At 43.6% G+C, this 23,088-nt stretch overlaps 1 protein-coding gene across 24 annotated transcripts in view; it reads right to left on the minus strand.

The window, feature by feature from the left end:
* Positions 1–23,088, minus strand: part of RASGRP1 (RAS guanyl releasing protein 1) — a 996,665-nt gene that overhangs the window by 300,423 nt on the left and 673,154 nt on the right. The window contains exon 1 of one of the 24 annotated variants that reach the window (XM_068549134.1): positions 5,110–5,243. The exons of the other annotated variants lie outside the window; for them this stretch is intronic. The gene's annotated coding sequence lies outside the window, so the exon portion shown is untranslated. Of the gene's footprint in view, positions 1–5,109; positions 5,244–23,088 lie in introns of those variants that run through there. 24 annotated transcript variants of the gene reach the window in all.

Genomic DNA, 23,088 nt, shown 5'->3' on the forward strand with positions numbered 1-23,088 from the left:
GCAGCTGGAACCATGGCCCCAGGTCTAACAGTAATCCACTACTGAGTGTTAGATCTATGTTAATGCTACTAGGTAGAAGCTGGGGAGTTTAGAGAACATATACAGAGAAGAGTGTAGAGTATTACTCTCTTTACCTAGCACATCATTGCTGAATATTTACATATACCTGTGTGTACACACAGGCACACATATACCCTCCTCATGTATATACAATCAGATGAGCACACTTGCCTGCTCAGGCCCATCAGATGCCAGTGGAGAGGAGGTGAACAGGGCACTGGGATGTGAAATGGGAGTGAAGATGTGATGGGAGTGCCAAGGGAAAAATATAAATGGGGATGTGTGGCCTCTTGCACTGACACTAGTCTTCTCTGCTTTTGGCATCCAGGGGCTTTGCCTGGGAAGGCAGGGAGCCCAGCTTTACTCCACTGTCCTGTCTGGTCTCCCTTCTCTGTTGTGAGTCATCATTTGGCTTGAGACAGTGCAATGACTTTACAAAACCCTTTGCTGTGCCAGCAAATTCAAGATATGAACGGTTTACATGTAGGCAAGTTATAGGTACACTGTCGAGGTGGAATCCAACTCATTCAATTTGATTCATAAGCCATGCTTCTCAGAACAGACTTCCCCTTTTGTTCGACCCCCTAGGCTCTTTTGGACTGGATAGGTTATACCATGTGAAAACTTGACCCCTAAAAATCAGAAGCCTAAAATAGCAAGCCATATTTCTTGCTCACACTACACATCCATTAGGGATTGGCCAAAGGACTGTACATTGTAGCCACTTGGGATCCTGCACACGGAAGCTAAACCAAACACAGACTTCCATGATTCCAAAGTCAGGCACGTGAGAACATGGCGAACTCTACACTTGCTCTTAAAACTGCTGCCTGGCGATAACACACGGCAGTTCCACTCAAGTATCTTTGGCTAAAGCAAGTCACATGCCCAAATCTAATGTTAAAGAAGCAATCATACTCTTCCCCCAGGGTTGGGTAACAGATACCAGTCAAAAGTAGTCCTTGACCACCCTCTCTCAATGCTGGCTCACCTCTCATCCATCCCCACCCCTTCTCTCTGTTCAGAAATGTCTATAACCTCCAAGTTGGCTGTTCCCCTTTCAAGGTTCTACATCCTGAATTTCTTGAACTTTTTGATTTTGAGCACATTTTCCTTATCCAGATTCCCCAGAAGGCTTGAAATATGACATCTTAGAGATTATTATAAATGAAACTTCACCTTAACCTTTGATGAACTATTCCCAATTTGACCCATATTAGAAAGTCTGGTAACCTTAGAGTAAATTTTACAGATTTCACTTTGAATGCATGCCACAATGTTGGATCATTCTTACCAAAAAACATACTCTTGTTACAAGCACAAGAATAAGCTTCTCTAAGGGGTATGTCACCAGTGCTCCTGATTAGCTGCATGACCCTGCAAAGACACCTGATGTCTTGGGGAATATTTTTCCATGAGTAGAATAAAGGATGGTACCAGATTTCCAAGAGCCTTCCAGATCTACAATTTCTTGATTCTATTATTTCTGTTTATAACCTCCCAGAAAGTGCATTAGTCTCCAGCACGTGCTGAGGACAGTGACAGTTTTACAGATCAGGGTATGCTCATTACTGAGCATGCTCTATGGTAGGCTCATGCAGAACTGCATGTACAGGTATGGGAAGCATCTGATTCCAGATGCTTGAGTGGAAAGTCAGAAAAGTAAAAACAAGTATACAGTCCACACCCACGAGGGAGCTAATGAGTTACCTGTGGAGGAGAAATACACCCACCAGAATTCTTCTGTGTTTGACACAGGTCAGATTATCTTCTTTGTGGACTCCCATCATTAGGACTGAGAGGCAGTGATCAAAATAATTTGATTATAGCATCTTGCTAGTTACATGGCCTAAGTTATGTTTATTCTTCTTTCCTTTGGCATTCCAGACATAACAATGCCAGTGACTGTACACGGACTGTTTCTTTTGATCCCTCTCCAAGACCACTGGTTTCCCTTCTAGGACTTTAGACTTGATATACCTTTAAGTAGCAAGAGACTGAATTGGAAATTGCTTTGGAATCCACTTGTGGATCCTTCAATCAAACAAGTCAGTAACCTCAGTGTGCTCTCTAACTTTCATTCACTTATCCACTCATTCAATCAGCATTCACTGAGCACCTCCTATGTACCAGGTTCTGTGCTGGGCACTGAAGACCCAAACACCAAGAAGGCACAGGAGAATAAGCCCTGAACCCAGAGGCCCTCACAATCTTGTTGGGATATAGAGGAAGAGGGCAAGTTAGTATTAGAGGTGCATGGCCAGTGCTATAGTAAACAGGAGTCAGTGACTGATTTCCTGAGTCAAAAAAAAAAAAAAAAGCTACAGCAGGGAGGGCATGTGTGAGTGGGATCTTCAATTGAGTGGGGTTTTGCCAGGTGGAGAAATTCAAGAAGGGATTCAAGATTCAGGCAGAGGGATGGACATAAATACACTATCAAATGTAAAACAGATAGCTAGTGGGAAGCAGCCACATAGCACAGGGAGATCAGCTCGGTGCTTTGTGACCACCTAGAGGGATGGGATAGGGAGGGTGGGAGGGAGACGCAAGAGGGAGGGTATATGGGGATATATGTATATGTATAGCTGATTCACTTTGTTATAAAGCAGAAACTAACACACCATTGTAATGCAATTATACTCCAATAAAGATGTTAAAAAAAAAAATTCAGGCAGAGGGAACAGAATGGGCAAAGGAACAAAAGCGAATATAGGCAGACCTCCAAGATATTGCAAGTTCAGTTCCAGATCACTGCAATAAAGGGAGTCACATGAATGTTTCGGTTTTCCAGTGCATATAAAAGTTATATTTACACTATGCTGTAGTCCATTAAATGTGCAATACCATTATGTCTAAAGAAACAATGTATATACATTAAAAAATATAAAACAAAAAGTAATTACAATAGTAACAAAGATCACTGATCACCGTAACAAATATAATAAGGGAAATGTTTGAAATACGGTGAGAATTTCCAAAATGGGAAACAGAGACATGAAGTGAGCAAATGCTGTTGGAAACATGGTGCCAATAGACTTGCTTGATGCAGGGTTGCCACAACCTTCAGTTTGTCAAAAAGAATAAAAATACATAAAAAACACAATCAAATTGTTGTCAAGTTCATTCACTTATATAAGGCATAAAAAAATGGAAACTTTAGTTTCCCCATGTACAAAACAGGATTTAGAACACCTAACATTACAGGGCCATCATAAGAATTAACTTAAATAATTGATGTGGAAGAATCTCATGAAGTACCAAAATAATACTTAGAGCAATATGGAAGTAGTAAGACAACATACAATTCTTATTTCTGACGTTTATTCCCTGCCCTAGACCCTAGTTCTATCCTCCCTTTGTGCTCTTCATGACCTTCTAGATTTTTCTCGATACCTGGGCTCGTGCTAATTCTAGTACCTGACAGACACCTGAGGCTGGAGTTTACTAACCTGCTGATTGTTAGCACTTTTCATCTTGTGCTCCTGCTGGTCAGCACCAATTGCCTTAAGCATCTAAGGAGAAGACTGAGAATCAGAGCAGCAGGGGCTCAAAGCAGCTACTCAGGAGACTTATCGCCTGCAGAGATGGGAAAATCGGGACCTGCCAAGGCAGCTCACTAGAACCACGCCAGAGGAAAGGTCTTGGTTTTGTGGACAGGCTGAAATCAAACAGGGCCAGTCTGATGATAAAGAGGTGAAGAGGGAGAGAGTTTGGCTAATTCAAGAGGGGAGCAGGGTGCTGAGTGCCACCTGCAGCTCATTTTTGGGCTTCATCATCCATCACTGTCTCTTTCTCTTTGAAAATATCTCCTGGGGGGAGGTTCCTTGGCAAGAGGGAAGCTAGGCATGCCTCTCATCTTTCCCTTTATCCTCATTCCAGTTGGAAACAAATAACTCAAAGCTGGTTGACTTCCCAGCAGATCCAATTTGTTTCAAACTCCATTTTCAGTCCACTTCATAGGCAGTCTTCCAGGAATGCTAAAATTATTCCGTGGAAACAGTTGCGGGGGTATGGCTTGTGGACAGAGATAGTTGAGGTTATTGTCTTATAACACATCAGCTTGAGAAAGGACCAAGAGGTCAGGTACCCCCTCTCTTTTTACAGAAGTGGACACTGAGGCCAGAGTGGGCAAGTGACTTGCCCAGGGTCTCACTTCCAGGTGCCCCGCCTTCCTAAGTCTCCCAAAGGGAGAGAGGAGTATAAAAGACCCACTGTATCAGGGAAAGGACTGAGGAGTGACCGAGGCAGCACTGGCTAGCTGGAACTGATCTTGTCAAAGGTTATGCTGGGAGAGTGGGCAAGACAGATTTCTCAGAAATAGAGAAACAAGAGTAAAAACCGAACTGGGACTTGGAGCAAAGAAGTCAAAATCAAGAGCCAGTACTAGATGTGGACAAAGTGACACTAAAAACATCTGAGAATGACTTAGGGTCAGCGTGGTGAAAAACAAGTTGTTTTCAAGTTGATAAAGTCAAGCAGGAGTTCTATAAAATGAACACAATACCTGGATTCTCTAAACGTTCCCCACTGTTGGGGAGGCCCCACGATCTGGCCCAGTCTCTTTCTCCCTTGTTCTTCCTTGACCCAAGCAAATGCAACACAAAGCTCACATTCATGTCCGGTATTCACTATCTCCAGGGCTTTCCTCAGGCTGTCCTCTGCCCAGAATGCTGTTTCCTCTCCTAACACCCTTCTCAGGTCTAACCAAATTCCATGTGTCCTTCTAACAACTCTGGTCACCAATGCCAATGTGTCAGGGGTTTCCCCACACCACCAAGCACCTCTCCCACACCAGGTGCATGTCCTACAATTCAACTCAATTCTGTCATTATCGATGTGGATTTAGCATCAGATCCCACAGGTTAAAGGCTCAGTCCTACAAAACTGACCTCCCCCCTTCCCCACCTACTTCAGACACCAGCACAAGTCCAGCTTGTCACCCATGCTTCTGACCAGCTGGCCACAATTTGGAGGCTCCAACAGCCTCCTCCTCGGGTTTGACTGATTTGTTAAAGCAGTTCACAGAACTCATAGAAACACTGTACTTACTGGATTATCAATGTATCATAAAAGGATGTAACTCAGGAACAGTCAGATGGAAGAGATACAGAGGGTAAGGTACGTGGGAAGGGGCACAGAGCTTCCATGTTCTCTAAGCCACCACTCTCCTTGAACTTCCATGTGTTCACCAAACCAGAAGCTCTCTGAACGCTCTACTTTTTTGCGTTTTTATAGAGGCTTCATTACATAGTCATGATTGATTGAATCATTGGCCATTGGCATCTGACTCAACCTCCAACCCCTCTCCCCCTCCAAGGAGGCTGGGGGTGGGACTGAAAGTCCCATCCTCCAATCACATAGTTGGTTCTCCTGGCAACCAGCCCCCATCATTAGGTGCTCCAAAAGTCACCTCATTAACATAACAAGAAACACCTTGATCACTCTCACCACAGACAATTCCAAGGATCTCTGGAATTCCAGGAACTCTGTGCTGGAAAAGGGGTCAAAGACCAAATATGTGTTTCTTATTATAAAGCACAATATCACACCTTCAAAGGCCAGTTCAGTGCCCACTGTCTATAGCAAGCCTTATACATGCCCAGGCTGACAGTATTCTCTCCCTTTGTGGACCTCTGGTGGCCTGTACCTATCTCATTCACTATTAGAGTGATCTATGTGCAGGCATTGTAGCATTACCTCCTCTCTCTTTTTGGAAAAGTCCATGAGTAATTCATCTTCAATCCCACACAGGTCTTACCTGTGTGCCTTACATGTAGTAGGTGCTTGGAAAATTTTTGCCAAAGGAGTGGTCATCTGGAGAGACTACTTCCCATATCATGATGCATCATGATACTGGAAGCATCATACTTGGCTTTGGCTAAATCCTTACTCAGAGCATCTCATGTCCCCAAGTAAAGAGAAATGTTGAGAAGTTGAGAGCATTCATAGGGAAGCCACAGAGATAATAAATAAATTTAAAAGTAGGCTAAAGAAAGTCAATTTAAAGGAGAATAAAATGTGGGACCTTTCCAGAAAAGTGAGGCACACTCACTGATCTTTTTCCAGGCCCACAGAGAACTTTTACCCAGAGAATTGACAGCAGCTGCTTTTCATCTCCATCAAGACAGATCAGTAGGAAATTAACCTAAACAGAAGCATCATTGAGATCACAAATAGGGAAAATATTTCTGAGAGACAGTGATTAAACTCTCAGATGAGTTATCAGAGAGATTTGTAGACTTTAGGTCTCCAAAAGACTATAAAAAAACAGATTCTTGTGTGTCGAGGCCAGTTTCGAGGCTCCCTCTGGAATAAATGCCGTGGAATGAACTTGACAATCTGTTCCCTCACCCCGTCCTGGCTAGGCGTCTGCCTTACGTGGCTCAGCAGTCAGTTCCACGCTGGTTCCAGCAGGTGGTGGCCATGAGCAGCAAAAGCCCAGAGGCGTAGGCAGCCAGAAGGGTTGGTTAGTTTAATTAAAGCACAGTTAATTTACAATGTTGTGTTAGTATCAGGTGTACAGCAAAGTGATTCGGTTACACATACATATATAACTATATATCTATCTATATCTATTCTTTTTCAGATTCTTTTCCCTTATAGGTTATTACAAAATATTGAGTATAGTTCCCTGTGCTATATGGTAGGTCCTTGTTGATTATCTATTTTATATACAGTAGCATGTATATGTTAATCCCAACCTCCTAATTTATCCCTCCCCACCTCCTTCCCCCTTTGGTAACCATAAGTTTGTTTTCTCTGTCTGTGGGTCTATTAGCCAGAATGGTTTGACAAAGCAAGTCTACCAGGTTTGGGAGTACACAGGGACCCATGCAGGGCATGTAAAAGTCCCACAGGAGAGCCCAGGAAGCCTCCATCAGAGAGCCTTTCACTTCCTCCACTCCCGCTCCATCAGGTTCCTGGCTGTTAAAAGTACACGCGGCAACTTGGAAAACCCTCCCACCAAACAGGGCATTATGGCACAGTCATTTCCAGAAAGTCCCCAGACCCTGTGCTAGGAGAATCACACTCTTTCTGATCTGCTCCTATAAACCCAAACATAGTGAATAACACTGTACCAAAAACAAAGTGAAATGCAACAAAACAAAACATGTTTGGTGGAGAGGGACAATGGCACAGATAATTCAGGACTGCAGTAAATCACTTATATTTGCCTTTAAAGCTACATGCACACAGGGTATCCACATGGCTGCTGTGTTCACCAGCCTCCTTCTAAGGAATGCTGCCCTAGGAGCATTGAGTTTGCTTGTGCTGTGTCTTGGGAACTCACAGGCCTGGGGTTGGGGACTCAGCCCTGTGGTGGACTGAGGGCTGCCCCTGCCCGTGAATTGATCAGGTCTAATGGCGTCTCCCACAGGGAAGCTCCAGATTAAATGAGACGATCGACCAAGCATATCAGATGTTCTCTGGGGAAGTACCTGTGTGTGCAAGATCCACCCAGTAAGGCAGTAAGGAGTTGCTACCAGCCCCCTGAAGAAATAAGGCCTACTTTTTACCTAGTCATGGAACTGTTGGGTCCCAGAGTGGCCTAGTCTGCTGAGAAGGCTATCTTTGTGCCCTCACTTGGCCTCCTGACTCTGCAGCATCTTTCCCTTGCCTGCAGGACCCAAGCGCATCTCTCCACGTGACCTGAAGTGTATAATGAACACCACGAGACCCTCCGGCCCCGCCACACTCACCACCGGACAGAGCAGGCTTTCGGTTCTGTTTTAATTTTGCGTCCCCTGAAGCAATAATTGAGCTCAGAAATCTAGGTGCCTGGCCCTCAAGAAATCAAGTGTCAACGGGATGCGACAAGCATGGGCCCCATGGTGCAGGAAGAACTGCCGCACGTCTCATGCTGCTCCTGTGAGGCATGGAGCCAGGCTGAGCTTGAATTCCAGTTCTAGCCTTTGCAAAAGGGACCTCAGGGCTGCAAGGCTCCTTTTCCTCATTTGCAAAACAGGGCTTCTAGTACCTACCTCAGGAGGTTGTATTATTGATAAAATGAGATCATGTATGTAGAACACTTGGAATAGCTCCTTCCCAGCATAGAAAATGTCAGATGAATGAGACGTATTGATAGTGACTGATTCTTTGTCTCCTCCACCAGACTCTGCTATCCTAGGAACATTTGTATGTCTGCCAGTACCAATCTGTGATCAATCAGTGTGCATTGAATGAACGTGGGAAAGAGATGTAGGAAACAAATGAAGAGGACTTCGAGACAAGATATTTCAGCTAAGTTTGAGTAAAATTTTCTTTTGCTTTTCTGGTTTTCTATATTAACTACTCTGCTCTCTTTGTGCGTCATAAAATCACTTTTTCATTGTTGTTGTTGTTTGTTTGTTTTTTTAATGTCTTCAAGCCCAGTACGTTGTGACATCCTTTAGTTTAGGAATCATAACATCTTGAATTGGTTTATTATCTTATAGTGAGGGTCCACTAGGTTCAATCAACTGAAATCTGGTGGCATTATTCCCGCTCAGGGAGAAGATTGACTTAGCTGTCTTTTTTGTAAAAGACAAGGAGTTTTTAACTCTGGGGTTGAACCCAAGAGGTTGATAGGTTAGAAGATGGAGGTGGGAAGATGGAACACAGCCAGGGGTGGATATCCTCCCTGTAGTCCCAGCTCTGAAAAGGCAGTGCTTTCTTTGGACTTATTTCAGATGTCAAACACAGCAGGGTTGACATCAATACACAGCAGGCCATGGATTATGGTTGCCTCTAATGACTGTGTTCCACTGTGTTTATTGTTCTGGATGTTAATATATAGAGTAAATGATAGCCCTTTAATTGAAGGCTGGAAATGCCCCATACTAAGGCACTCGGGTGACATCACCATTAACCACTCAAGTGAAACCCAAGACACTTGCTGGCCAGGAAATTACAGCCTTGGAGACCATCTTCCTATTTGTGTATGTGGTATGTATGAGGAAGAGGGGGCCCAGCAGCTGGTTTGCACCTTATTGGCAGTTCTTGATTTTACTGGGAGGAATGCGCCATTATTTGGAAACTAGCAAGAACACATGAGCTCCGTAGGAAATCTCAGCTAGTCAGAACCTTAATGGAACATGGTCCTACAGGATAGGACCCTGGGAGAGGAGAGAGGAGTTGGCTGTCTTTCTTTCTTCTTTAGCAACCTGAAGAGGCTCTTCAAAGACTTTCCTCAGTTTATTTGTGGGAACTATTTGTAATGCCTCCACAATTGCACTCCTTATAATTATTTGGGCTGTAATGTCTAAGCTATGAAGAGTCTTGCAAGTTATTGGACCATGAACTGCTCCTAATTGTTTCTATGGGAAGGTATGTTAGTTTCCTGTTGCGCTGTAACAAACACTACAAACTTGCTGGTTCAAAACAACACAAATGTCTTATCTTACATTCCTGGAGGTCAGAAGTCCAAAATGAATCTCACTGGGCTAAAACTGAACATACTTTCTTGGAGATTCTAGGCGAGAATCTGTTTCCTGGCCTTTCCTAGCTTCCAGAGGCTGCCTGCATTCTATGGCTTGGAGCCCCCTTCTAGCAATGGTATCATTCTCATCTCTGCTTCTGTTGTCACATCTCCTTCTCTGACTCTCCTGCCTTCCTCTTTTGATTATAAAGACCCCTGGGATTGCACTGGATGTTTTCAGGACCCCAACCTGGATGCTTCAGCATAATTTCCCCATCTCTAGGTCAGCTGAGTAGCAAACTCCATCTGCCATCTTAATTCCCCAATACCTTGTAACACAACATATTTGCAGGTTCTGGGGATGAAGATATGGACATCTTTGGGTTGAGGGGATTATTCTGTTCAGCATAGAAGGCGCTAGGTTAGGTAGGGCCCATGGAATTGATATCTAGGCTGGGAGTTAAGGACTATTGATAGGAAAGTGCAACAATGATAAAAGGCTGTTCCATATGTCCTGAGAGTAAAATAATTGGCTAAATCAAGGACATTATAGCTTACTGGCTAAGAACACATGCTTTGGGCTCAGAGAGACCTGGAGTCTCATCTTAACTGTGCTGCTTGCTGGCTGTGGGATTTTAGACGGAGTACTCAGTCATGCTGCTGAGTTTCCATTACTTTAAAATGGAGGCAGTAATATGTACCACATAGGGCAATTGTAAGATTTACGTGAGATAATACAAATGAAATGTCCAGGGTGGTACCTGGTACTTGGTGAGTGTTCAGTAAAGGGTAGTTGCATGTCAGGAAGAGTTCTGGTTCTTTTTCCTCTGAGTCCTTGTGAGGCATGGCAGGGATGGTGAGGGTCTATGGTTTTTCCTCAAATCTAATACCCCAAATTAAGGGTATAAGGCTTTTATTTAAAAGGAAGGAGAGCCAACATGTTACACTGTCTTGGGAGAGAGCTGCTTAATTGAATCCATCTTTATGTAGTATTATTATCACCTGCAGGCACGTGTGTCTGGCACTGTGCTGGATGCTGAGAGGGGACACACCAGGGCCCTTGGTCTCCAGGCTAGTATGCAACCAGTCATGCAGATGCCACAGCCAACAGCTACGGGAGCTCTAAGGGCTTGAGACAAGAGAGACAGAAGACAGAGATGACCTGGGCAGGGGCAGTAGGAGGAGGTTGCAGAGGAGTTAGGACTTAGGTTGGGCCCTCGAAGGGAGGCAAAGAGTTAGAGAAGCTGGGAAAAGCAGGGAGGGCATTTTAGGCAGCAGGGTTTGGGGAGCAGTGACATAAGCAAAAATGCTAATACAGGAGTTCCATGTTTCAGGGACAGGGCAGATGTCTTAGGTAGATAAGTTGCGGAGGTACTTATCTTAGGTAGATAAGAATCTGCAGGGGTAGAACAGGGCTAGATTAAAGAGGGCCTCTGTCACTCCCAGGAGACTTAAGCTTCTCTATCTTATTTAACTTGGTATGACACATAGTGGATACCCAGTATCATTTGTTGTTGTTGTTATCGTTTTGTCCTGACCTGAAGTAAGATATTTGGGCCTAATTCTGTGGATAGTGGGAGACCACAGAAATAACAAGGTGAAATATTAAGAGACTAATTAGAACCCTATTTCCAGTGTCTATCACAGGAAATGAAGGTTGATGACAGTGAGGATGGAAAGGAAAGATAGGTAAGATTAAACAGAAGTTTCAGACATATTAACAGTAAAATTCAGAAATGATCTGGATGTATCTGCAGAGCCCATCGGCAGGTTTGCAACGTGGTGATTGTTCAGCTTGTGGTTGGAACAACTGCATTAATTCCTGCTATCCAAGAAGAAACAGAGTGTCCAAAAACCTAAGGATGGGTATATCAGTTACCTATTGCTGTGTAACAAACCAACCCATAAATCACTGCCTTAAAACAACCATTTATCTAGCTCATGTTTCTGTGGGTTGGAAATCTGGGCTGGATGGTCTTGGCTGGACTTACTCCTGTATCTGTGGTCAGCTGCCAAGTCAGTCGGAGGCCACTGGCCTGGGATGCCTCAACTTGTCATCTCAGATTTTCTACCCAGTCTCTCATTATCCAACAGTAAAGCCTAGGATTATTTTCATGATGGAGACAGGGTTCCAAAAGAGCTAGCAGAAACACACAAGGCCCCTAAGCCTAGGCTTAGAACTGGAATGCCAACACTTTCACCTCATTCTATTAGACAAACTGAGTCACATTGCTAAGCCTGAAGTCAAGGAGTAGGGAGATAGATCTCATGGTGTCTCATGCCCCAGAACTGGGAGAGGGAAGAAGAACAGCAGACGGACACCTCTGGAGTCTGCAGGTGTCTGGGGTGGAGTGGTGGTCCCATTAGCTCTGGTTCTGGTGTTAAAGCAGCTGCCAGGGCAAAAGATTCCTGCTACTGGGGAGCCAGAGTCCAGGAGGATCCAGGATTCTACTCCCTATCCCAGACCCACTCCTCTCCCTGGGTTTGGCTCTGCAGGTTGGTGAGAAGCAATGTTGCTGAAGGGTAGGAAGGAGGAGGAGCAGGGAGGACGGTGGGGCAGCTGGGGTAGTCAGGGCATTTGGCAGCCTGACAATGAGCTGGATGAGTTCACCCCAACCCAGGTGGCCCTGGTCTAGGAAGGGGAGTCAGGAACTTGAAGCACAATGCCAGTGTCTCTCAGGTCTGTTTTCTTTCTCCTCTCACTACCACTGATATATTTGAGCCCAAACCCTCAGTCCTGCAAATACACCTTCCTTATTTTCCTCCCTAAAGTCTTGAAGTGGAACTGCTTAGTGATTGACCAAGGTCAGCTAAACAAGAGATGGGGAAAGTTGTCCATTTTTGTGCATCTTAGATATCATTGACCCTCAGCCAGGAATGGTTCCTTCTATTAACTCTCTGCCCTTGACCACTGTGCACGAATCGATTCTTAAATGCATCTTGTATGTTGCACCTCCATGCCTCTGCTCAGATGCCTAGAATGCTCTCTCTTTTCCTGTCTGTTGGCCCAAATTCTACACACTCTTCAAGTTCCATGGTGCTCAGGATGACTTTCCTACTTATTTTATTTCTTAAATTTAATTTTTATTTTTAAAATTTCCCCACTATTTATTAATTTATTATTTATTTATTTATTTATTTATGGCTGTGCCAGGTCTTAGTTGTGTCACACAGGCTCCTCTCTAGTTGTGGTGCGCCAGCTCCAGAGCACGTGGGCTCAGTAGTTGTGGCACGTGAGCTTAGTTGTCCCACAGCATGTGGGATCCTAGTTCCCCGACCAGGGATCGAACCCGCGTCCCCTGCATTGGAAGGTGGATTCTTAACCACCGGACCACCAGGGAAGCCCCTCCTACTTATTTTAGATTTGATTATCTTTCCATTCTCTGAATTTCTTATGCCTTATTATCTGCACCTACACATGATATATGTGACTTATTGTTACTGACCTTTCTCGTGTTTGGGTCTCATATTCTGTGTGAATCTTATGCTTCCCTATATCTCCAATAGAACTGAGCCCCCCATCTTGCACACAGTAGACTTAGTAAGTGTTTGATGTTTATGGTACTTCAAACGTCATCATCTCCTCTCTAAATTCACTGTTCGTGCTCTTTGTGAACACTGATCATTTTGTGGCTGCCTATCTTCCATTCCAATTTCTGAGTGGTACCTGGATTTCTACTGGGGCTAATTACCTCTCACTCATGGTATATCCTCTTGTAAGTAGGTAATACCAGGTGCCTGCACCCCACTGTAGAATCCAAGATTACAAGATCTTTTCTCTTCTTGATCATTTCCCAAAGTGGATCTCTGGTGTGTGACCTAAGCTTGGCCAAGTAGCTGCTCTGTCCCAGGTCTTTGAAACTTGAGTGAGGGCTTGGACAACAGAGGAGTGTTTGGAGGCCACTCATGCAGGGTACGGCCACCACCCCACCCCAATCAGATTGATTCTACTACATGAGGGCTTCTCTTCCTCCTGACCACTAGACTCTTCGAGCTTTTGGTTACGATACATTCTCCAGTTGCTCTCCAGTCTCTTGGCAGTCATGTGAGCCCACCAAATCCTTGCAGTGAAGACTCTTCCAAAGTAGCCAAAGGGTCTGAATGTCTATTTTTGTTTATGTGGCTTGAAACCATGGAATCATAACTAATGCCTCATTTCCAACCCTATCAACACTCTCTTGGAGTACTGCAGTAGTCTTCTTATTGGGCTCCTTATCTTCCATCTTACCCTCCTTCCATAAGTTCTCTACATCCTTTCCAGAGTGTTATACATAAGATAAAAAGTCTAAAGTAAATGATGACTTATTCTTGCTTTTAAGATAAAATTCAAACCGCTAAGCATTTCTCATTTTCTCATGTCCTGCGCCTATGCTCCAGAACTGGGGCGGTGTGGTGCAGTGGAAAGAGCATGGTGTTTGACCCTAGATCTAGGCTTGAATCATGTGACACTGGCCAGTTTGTGAAACCCTTTTCACCATTAGTTTCCTCACATGTAAAATGGAGTAAATACTATCTGCTGGGTGACCATGAAGATTCAATGGGACGATACGCTTGCAGCTCTGGCAGCTTGTCAGGTTAGCTTCTCAGGAGAGGTTCATTCTTTTCCCTCCACACTCCCTCCCGAGTTGAGCTTGTTGGTCCCTGATGGATCTTGACAAACCTTGCATGAACTTGGATGTCCTGAAGCTCCTTTAGGTTCAAAGGCTGGATGCAACAGTGGAGATTGCTGGTGCTCTGTTTTATGGCGAGATAGCCCTGTGTGTCATTCTAGAAAAATAAGAGGGCCTAGAGGAAGACTCTGGCAATGGTATATTGAAGCAAAAGGTTTACATCTGTGATGTGTTAAAAACAGTTCTGATTATGCTGGTGGCAGAACAGGACCCCTTATTATGATGCAGTCAATCTCTTCGGCAAGTGTTTTTATTTTAAATATGGCTGCAATTCAGAGCCAGGTGCCATGTCTGTTTCACGCTTCTCCGCCTGTTCTCAGATAAAAAGTGACAAGATGCACACTCTGTGTAGTGTGTGGAAGTAAACTTCTCCACCAACAGCCACGTCCTCCCACACGTGTTCTTTTTTAAAGTCTCCAGATTTGAAATGGTCTATTTGTCACTGCTGCCAAAGATGGAAAGCAATGTGAGCTAATTATATAGGGAGTTTGCCTAACAGAAGGGCTTTTCGCTAGCAGCTGAAGGGGGTTGCTTCCCTTTGGCACAGTGATAGCTTGATGGGATTGAAAAAGTACATAGTAGCCGCTAAAAATTTCTGACTTGGACTCACACAAGAAAGAACATAATGAAGAGGGACTGAGATTGCAAGGTAGGGTGGGAATATCCGTGTTGGATGATGTGCTCAGCCAGCTAAATGGATGTCATCTGGACAATATGGACATGTAAATAACAGAACACACTCACAGAAGCAGTATCACGCTTTGAGATATCAGGATTCCCAGGGTCAACTCAATAGGTGAGGGCAGCTTGCACCAGAGTGATCTGCTCTAGCAATGAAGCGGTACATTACCAGCATTACCATCAGCCAGTAGGACATGGTGGCAAAGCAGAGGATGTGGGGGGAGGAGGGTATTGTTACATCGCATGATTGCATGCAGTCAGGGGAGGTTTCTGTACAGCAGCAATGTGATGCTTTGTCTTTTGGGCTTCCCTTTCAAGACTTTTTTGTTGGTTTTTTTTTAAACACCTCTAATCTGAGATCGTGCTGGTTTTCCTAGGAACTGCGTCTGCCTCTTCAACCCCTCTACACCTCCCTTAACTGTTCCCCATCTAAAGAAGCCCTAGATCTCAGTTGTGAAGTGCTCAGAGACACAAGTCCTGACTCCAATGAAGCTCTGTCTGACACCATCACAGCACCATAAGCGCAGAGGAGCCAGTGTCTTTCTAGGGATTTGCCCTCAAGCTGGAAGCCAGCGGATCTCAGGGCTGAAAGTCCTTGTTTGTTGAGCTGAAAAGCAGGCGGGGTCATAGTCCCGACCCCTAGGTGGTCACAGAACAGCTTTGGACCCAAAAATGTCTCAAGTGGAAGTAGTATGCATGCCGACTAGGAAATGCAATTACAGTTTTCCTCTGCCCTTGGGAGCAGGAATCCCATTGTTTGACCCCACGTGACCTAAACCTCCCTCTGAATGCCTTTGGTAGCCACTAATAGCTGTGACTATTCAGTGGTGGGAAGGCGACGACATGGATTTCCCCTCAGCCAAAGCCTCAGAGGGGCATTCCGGAGGGGAACTGGATGACTCCAGCATGAACTCTTTTTCTGCTTACCTATCAGGGATGAGTGAATTGCAGCTTGACACCAGGGGCAGGAGCCTTCATTCCTTTTCTCTACCAGACCTCAGGGAAGGTCTCGAAGCCCCAGATCACTGAGTGTTATTTTATAAGACACAATATAAATGCTCCTCTTTTCAGTTGAAATGTTGAGGACCGGAAGGGGAGGTGACCACCTCGTTCCTCTGGCTACTAGCCAACTTGGATTAAGGCAACAAAAATGAAAACAACAACATCAATATAATTTCCTTTGAGTTTTTCCAAAGTCTGTGTTTCCAGCACATAAAAAGCATCTGTATACCATGATGATTCTGTTGTCTGTTTGCAGGAGAGTTTGGGGGGATTTGCCCCAATCTGAACACTGGTTCATCCTTCATCCAGTCTCTGTTTTATACATTTACCCCCAGCCAGTGACATACTCCTATAAGTTCATTTGCCTGTTAGGGTATCTAGCCTATGGCTGTGAACCTGAATTTTACTCTGTGTAGAGATCTGGGTTCTCCATTTTATTAAAAGATGGAAGATGGTATAGTGGAAAGGAGGTAGGACTGACCAGAGTACATGGCTTTTGCCCCCCGTTCTGCCACCTAGTGTGTGTGTGTGTGTGTGTGTGTGTGTGTGTATATAAAAATATAAAATTTTATATATATATAAAATTCCTATTACACATCTTCGCTGAAAGAATCAGACGAAATAATGCATTGTAAGTGCTTTGTACACTGAAAAGCCTATACAAGCCTATCACCAACACCACTTCTAAACAACCTGAAGAATACAACTCCTGTTAGTATAGACATGGCCAGAAGCAATCCTTAAAGATGGATCTAAATTTTGAAGCAATCAAAAGAATTTGAAAAAGAATAGATACAGGTATAACTGAATCACTTTGCTGTACACCTGAGACTAACACAGCATTGTTAATCAACTGTACTCCAATATAAAATAAAAACTAAAAAAAAAGTAACTCAACCTTAAATAACCTTTCATATTACTTTTATTTGAACATTTCTAAGGACTGAAATGGTTGTTTCATTATTAGAAACTCATACAGTAAATCAAAGTGTTCTTGGTGCCAAGTGATAGAGTGACTGGGGGGGTGTTATTTCCTGACAGATTTCCTACTGTCTGCTGAACTCATGTTTTTCTTGGCTTGACTCTTCTCCCGAAATCTCTGTGATTTCCTGTTATTGGGAACTATGGAAACTGCCTTCTCTTCTGTAAAGTGGGATAATAACTCCTAAGGTTTTTGAAAGGTTTATAATGACTTATTGCCTGTAAAGCACTTATGGTGGGCTTCCCTGGTGGCGCAGTGGTTGAAAGTCTGCCTGCCAAAGCAGGGGACACGGGTTTGAGCCCTGGTCTGGGAAGATCCCACATGCCGCGGAGCAAATGGGCCCGTGAGCCACAACTACTGAGCCTGCGCGTCTGGAGCCTGTGCTCCGCAACAAGAGAGGCCGCGATAGTGAGAGGCCCGCACACCGTGATGAAGAGTGGCCTCCGCTTGCCGCAACTAGAGAAAGCCCTCGCACAGAAACGAAGACCCAACACAGCCAAAAATAAATAAATAAATAAATAAATAAATAAATAAATAAATAAATAAATAAATAAATAAATAAAGATAAAAAATAATCAGGTACTTATTTAAAAAAAAAAAAAAGCACTTATGGTAAAACAATGCCCACATTAGATATGTAATAAATATTAGCCATCTCTATTACTGCCATTATTACATTTATTATAATTATCACTAAAATCACTATAATGATTTATTATAATCATTTATTATGATTTGTGAATCACAAATTGCAATGGTCACATTTCTCCCTTTGGCCAGCTATTGAATAAATTAAGTTTCAAGTACTTTTGCAAAGAAGTGTATAAGAGATAACTAAGAAAGTTGATATGATTTTAATTTTAACAGTAGGGTGATTGATCTTTGAATGTTATTCTCCTCCTTTGTATGAGTGACAAATGCCAGCTCCCTTGTAAAGGTGGGGAAGCCCAGATGAAGCAGTAGGTTCATCGTATTCTGCTTCCCAGCCACCTGTTCTGGACAAAAGACTCCAATTCTTCACAATTGCCTCCTTCCAAGTTCAAATGGGGCAGTCCCTCCCCCTGTGGCACCGCAGTGGGGCAGTGGGTGCCAGTGCCACCTCTCCTGGGCTATGGTGAATTAACTTCAGGGCACAAGCCAATTCTTGGTGTGTATCGAAACATGACTACAGAGGATAATGGCTAAAATGTATTAAACACTCCCCGTTTGCCAGATACTTCTCTACACACTTGATAAACATTAACTCATTTAATCATCACAAAAACGCTATGAGGTAGGTACAATTAGCATCTTTTTCCAGAGGAGGAAACTGAGGCACCGCAGATAGTAAATGCTAGTTCCAGGATTAAAGCACAGGCACCTTCACTCTTACACATTACACTATGAAGAAACGGCTACATCAGAGGACTGTGGGGTGCAGCTCTGGAACACCGCAAAGTTGGGCAGGAAACATGCTCCTTAGGAAACGTGGTAGGTCTACCTGTGCTGAGGTAGAGATAAACAGAGAAAGCCTCTAAGTGTGGACCTGAATCTTCTCTCTAGGTCTTTTGTTGACAGGGTGCAGTTGTTTTGTGTACGAAGCCAACCCTCATTGCCAGTGGTTGCCATCTTTTATTTCAGGCCATATGTCTGGGTTGGTGGTCAAAATAATGGCAGACAATAAAGTATATTCACATGAATTTCTCTTTGCCCCAACTCTGTGAAATAATTCTAATTAGACAGATTTTCTTAGGTGAGGAAAGAGTCTCAGAGGGTGAAGAGACTTGCCTAAGGTTACACAGCTAGTCAGTGGTGTAACTGGGGTCTGAACCCCTGTGTCAAGCTCCTAGCCCTATATTGTAGGGAACAACTCCTTGTCAGCCCTGGGGGCCTGCAACCAGATTAAAAGAAGGAAAAGCTGTCTCTCAGGTCAGATTAGTATTGACCCTTTTGATAGAGAGAGAACAGAGAAGGGAGAGATGGGGCTACTGTCACAGGACAGAAGCATGTCGCTAAAAGACACGCTGAGGAAAGCAGTGACCTCTGATGGACCAAGGCCAGCTTGATCCCCCTGCACATAGTAGGCCTACCTTCACATGCCTCACTTGGCATTTCCTACCGATTTTTTAGGTATCTGTATAAATGTTACTTCCTCAGGAAAGCCTGTCCTTCACTCCTCCTTGCCCCAGGCATACATAGGGTCCAACTTTGCATTCCCAAGCATCCTGTCCTTCTCCGTTTATAGCACTAATTCATTCATTCACTCATTCACAAATATCTACTAAGCCCTCATGTGTCAGCTAACGTTTAGGGGCTGGAAATACACCAGTAAAAACCCAATGTCCTTGTTCTCACAGGGTGAGATGAAGAAGTGATATGAATAAAGCAGAATAAAGGAGTTGATAGTGACAGTGGTCCTGGAAGGGCTGAAAGTATGAGGGGGCGGGCAGCACTGCAGGCGTCTGCGGGAAGAGCTTTGCTAGTCTGGAATCAGTCAGCACGAAGGGCTCCATTTGGCAACTTGGGGGACTTTTTCAGATGCTATTGTTATGGTTTAATGAAGCAACAACACCAAACTTCCTCAGAGGTAGGGGACTCGCTCTCCCCACCCCTCCACTGTGTCCCTGATGCCTAGCTCAGCTCTGGGCACATGGAAGGGCTGTCATGGTTCGGTAACTGAACGAATGAATCTGAGGGACAGGAAGAGGAAATGAAGACTGATCTCACTTGATAAGACAAAACCCAGGGACCGAGCCTTTCCTGGGACTATCTAAGTATCTACAGCTTGGATGCTAAGGCTTTTCTTTTTCTCTTCTTTCTTTTTTCCTTCTTTTCCTTTTTCTTTCCTTTTCATTTTTTGTACAGACAGAATTCAAAATATAATAAGCAAATATTTTCTACACTTGAGTCTTTAAGTGTGTGTGATAACGTCTATGATTTAGCTCAAATTCACAGACAAGAACCTATAAGTTACTGGCCTTTCAGAAAAAGTTTTTGAAAGCAGTGTTATTTTGAAATAGCTCAAACTTACAGAAAGGTTGTACAAAGCTTGGTACAAGACCTTTTTTCCCCCTAAACCATCTGAGGGAAAATTGTTTTCACACTATCCTAACATGTTTGCTCTCCAGCTGAGATGACCTGCCCCAGGTGCCGCTACGGAGAAGCCCCCTCGCCCTGCTCAGACTCTGACACCCTGCTCTGAGCCAGTGTGACTATGTTACTTCTTGACTTAAGACTCTTCAAAGCTCCACACTGCCTATAGAGAAAGTCAAAGCTTTTTGGGCATGACTTACAAAGTCTTCCATGTTCTTTTCCTGCTATGCCTTCCCTACCATACATGTCCTGCAGGTAATGCTGCCTCACTTGTAATTGTTCCCACAGTACAGCCATTTCATGCTTCCGGGATTTATCGTGCTGCTTTCACAGCTGGGTGGACCTCTTCCCTCTTTTCTTGCCTGGTGAACATCCCTTCAAGATTTCAGATCAGCTCTTTTCCTCAGGACACTTTTCTTGAGCTTCTTGGCAGGGGTGAGGTCCCCTGTTTTGTGCTCATATAGTGTCCCCTGCATACTCCCATCATTGCTTTTAATGCATCTCATTCATTCACTCATTCATCAAGTTTACTTTTAAACACCTACTGTGTGCCACGCTTTGCCCTAAAACCAGATCGTGTCCTTTATGGAGGAGATGTGTGTTAGAAAATATTTACACAAATAAATTCTTAAGTGACAAATGTGAAAAGTGCTACGAAATAGAAACACAGACAGACGAAGCTCAGTGAATGAGGTCAAGGGAGCTTTCTGCTGATGAGGTGACACGTAAGCTGTACCCGGAAGGTCAAGCTGGACTTACCCGGGGGAGAGAGAAGGGAAAGAATGATTATTGAAATCATTGTTGACACACCTGTTGCCTCATGTAGAATATAAGTCACGCGAGGAGGGGTACTGGATATAATTCATGATTGTATCACCGGAAGCTAGTGTGGTACCCAGAACGTGTCTCTGTCTGCTGAACTGAACAAAGCTGTTGAAGGATTGTCCAAAGCCTGAGGTCTTCTCAGTGAGTACCAGAAAGCCTGGCTATTTGAAGCGCCTGTCACAAGGGAGAGGGACTCCCATCCTTTCTTTACTTCCTGTAGCCCTCTTGGGTTTCCTTTATTCAAATTGTGGCTTTTCCTCTCCTTTGTTACTACACTGGATTCCTCAGAAGATCTTCCAAAACTCTTCCCACAATTACCACGGACAACAGTAAATAGTCTGCAATTTCCAAGGGCTCAGCATCCTTTATTCCTAAAAACAGCTGTATATTGACCTTCTGCCACCCAGCTGTGGTGTGATGAAATCTGAGGGCCTCAACTGTGAGTGAAGTGCCTTAAAATGCTAGGTTTCAAGAACTGGCCTGAACTTATTTTACTGTCTGTTCATAACAATGGTGAAAGGGGATGGAAACTAGTGTTTCTCCAGGTCAACTCTACAGCTCAGGCTGGGAGCTATTTGCTCAGGACAGTGAAACTCCCAAATCCCATCCAGAGAAAGGTCCCAATTGTTAGAATTAGCCAGGGAGCTGGTGGGAGGGACGTCTGCTTATCTCAGCTCATGGTTCTTGTTATTTTTTACTTGCTTCTGAAACTCGGCAGTGGCAATAGTAGGAGTATTTCTCAGGGTTAGCAGAAGAGAAATTTGAAAAGTCCTTCAGTTTATCTTCTTAAGTTGAGAAATGACTGAAGAGAAAAGAATACAGATATCTATTTTTTTAAATAATGAAGGGGAAATTTATCTTTAACATAATTAAAAGGCTGACAAGTTAAAATAAGAAAGTTCTTGCTTATTTTTAGGCTGTTTTCAGCTAAAAGTTAATCCATTACTTTTGCCTGGTGCTCAAAGAAAATGTACAACTTGTGATTATCATCCTTGTCATAACTCTCTATGCAGCCTTGGACACGGTTTCCTCAACAAGTAAATCAAAATCATCCCTGTTCTTTACACACTTTATCCAACCCAGTGTAGCCCTTTCATCTTAGTCCCTAATCTAAAAAAAAGTACCTTAAAAAAAGTAGGTTAAATTTCAAAATTGACCACAGGTCAAATTGAGAATGAGATGCTCAGAAAAGCATATGTCTCAGAAGTCCTAAGTAGCTTGCTAACTTGTTCTTTCAGGCTGACAGGAAGCATTCTGGGTTGAAGCCATGGACTGGTACAAACACTTCTGGAGAAATATACACAATGACCTGTACACTTTGGAAGAACAATAATCGTGTTCTTCCCATAGCATCTAATCTCAAATTCTTCTCTCTAAGAGGAAAAAAGGCATAAGCCTTCCCATTTGGCAGTGGCTGGGTCAGTTTTTCTGGGTCAGTTTGATGCTGGAAAACTGCTGCAGATGATGGATGGGTCACTCTAAAGTGATGAAACCACAACAAAGATCCAAAATAGTAATCGCACTTAAAAGAAGACCCTGTCGATTGAGCTGCCCTCCAGGGTTTCAGTGCTTTGGTTATTTGGATCTCCATTACTTCTCCATGTTGGATACAGAGATACCAGAGACCCTCAGATCAGAAAAATATTTCATGGTAGGAAAAGAAGAAATAAAACAGGTGTTGAAGTTACTGAGGCAGAACAGATCCAAACTTTTTAAAATTCATGTCAGCAGGAAAACACTGTGACCAATAAAGAAAAAAAGATAGAGCTGGAACTTGTGTTTGGAAAAGGGGTGGTACAAATGCACTGTTTGGTGTGATGGATAGATTGAGGACATACTCACTCTAAATGAGTCTACTTTGAATCTCTTACAAAGTTTCTGTCTATAAAAAAGATGTTTAGTGTCATTAACACTTTACTGAATTTAATCTTATATTGATACGTACTGCTTAATATTTTTCTACACTCTAAATGATTACAGCAGAAGACAGTGAAAGCAAGTTTTCCACTTCCAGTTTTTAGCTTTGCCACTGAGTGCATGTCTTAATTAACACAATTGTTTTGATCCCTGAACTAGATTCCACATCATTCCCCTTTTCCAATAAAATGAGGTAAAAACAAGGATATATAAACAACTCGAAACTTAATTGCTCACGTTAGGATGGAAAATATCTTACTTAACACTCATTAGGGGAAACGCAGAGTTTGAATAATGAGCGCGGCCATGATTAATGAGCAGAGAGAATTCCATTACAGGAACAGGCCCTCTCACACACAAGGCACACTGCCAATGACCCTGCCCATCCCTGCCTCCTCTGTTTGCCGCCCCAGCCCCGACGCAAATGCACAAACCCCAAGAGCAGCCATACATACACACAACTTGTAAGCAAAGCTCACATC

The sequence above is a fragment of the Eschrichtius robustus genome, chromosome 1 (genome assembly GCF_028021215.1).
Source record: "Eschrichtius robustus isolate mEscRob2 chromosome 1, mEscRob2.pri, whole genome shotgun sequence".
Classification (NCBI taxonomy): Eukaryota; Metazoa; Chordata; class Mammalia; order Artiodactyla; family Eschrichtiidae; genus Eschrichtius; species Eschrichtius robustus.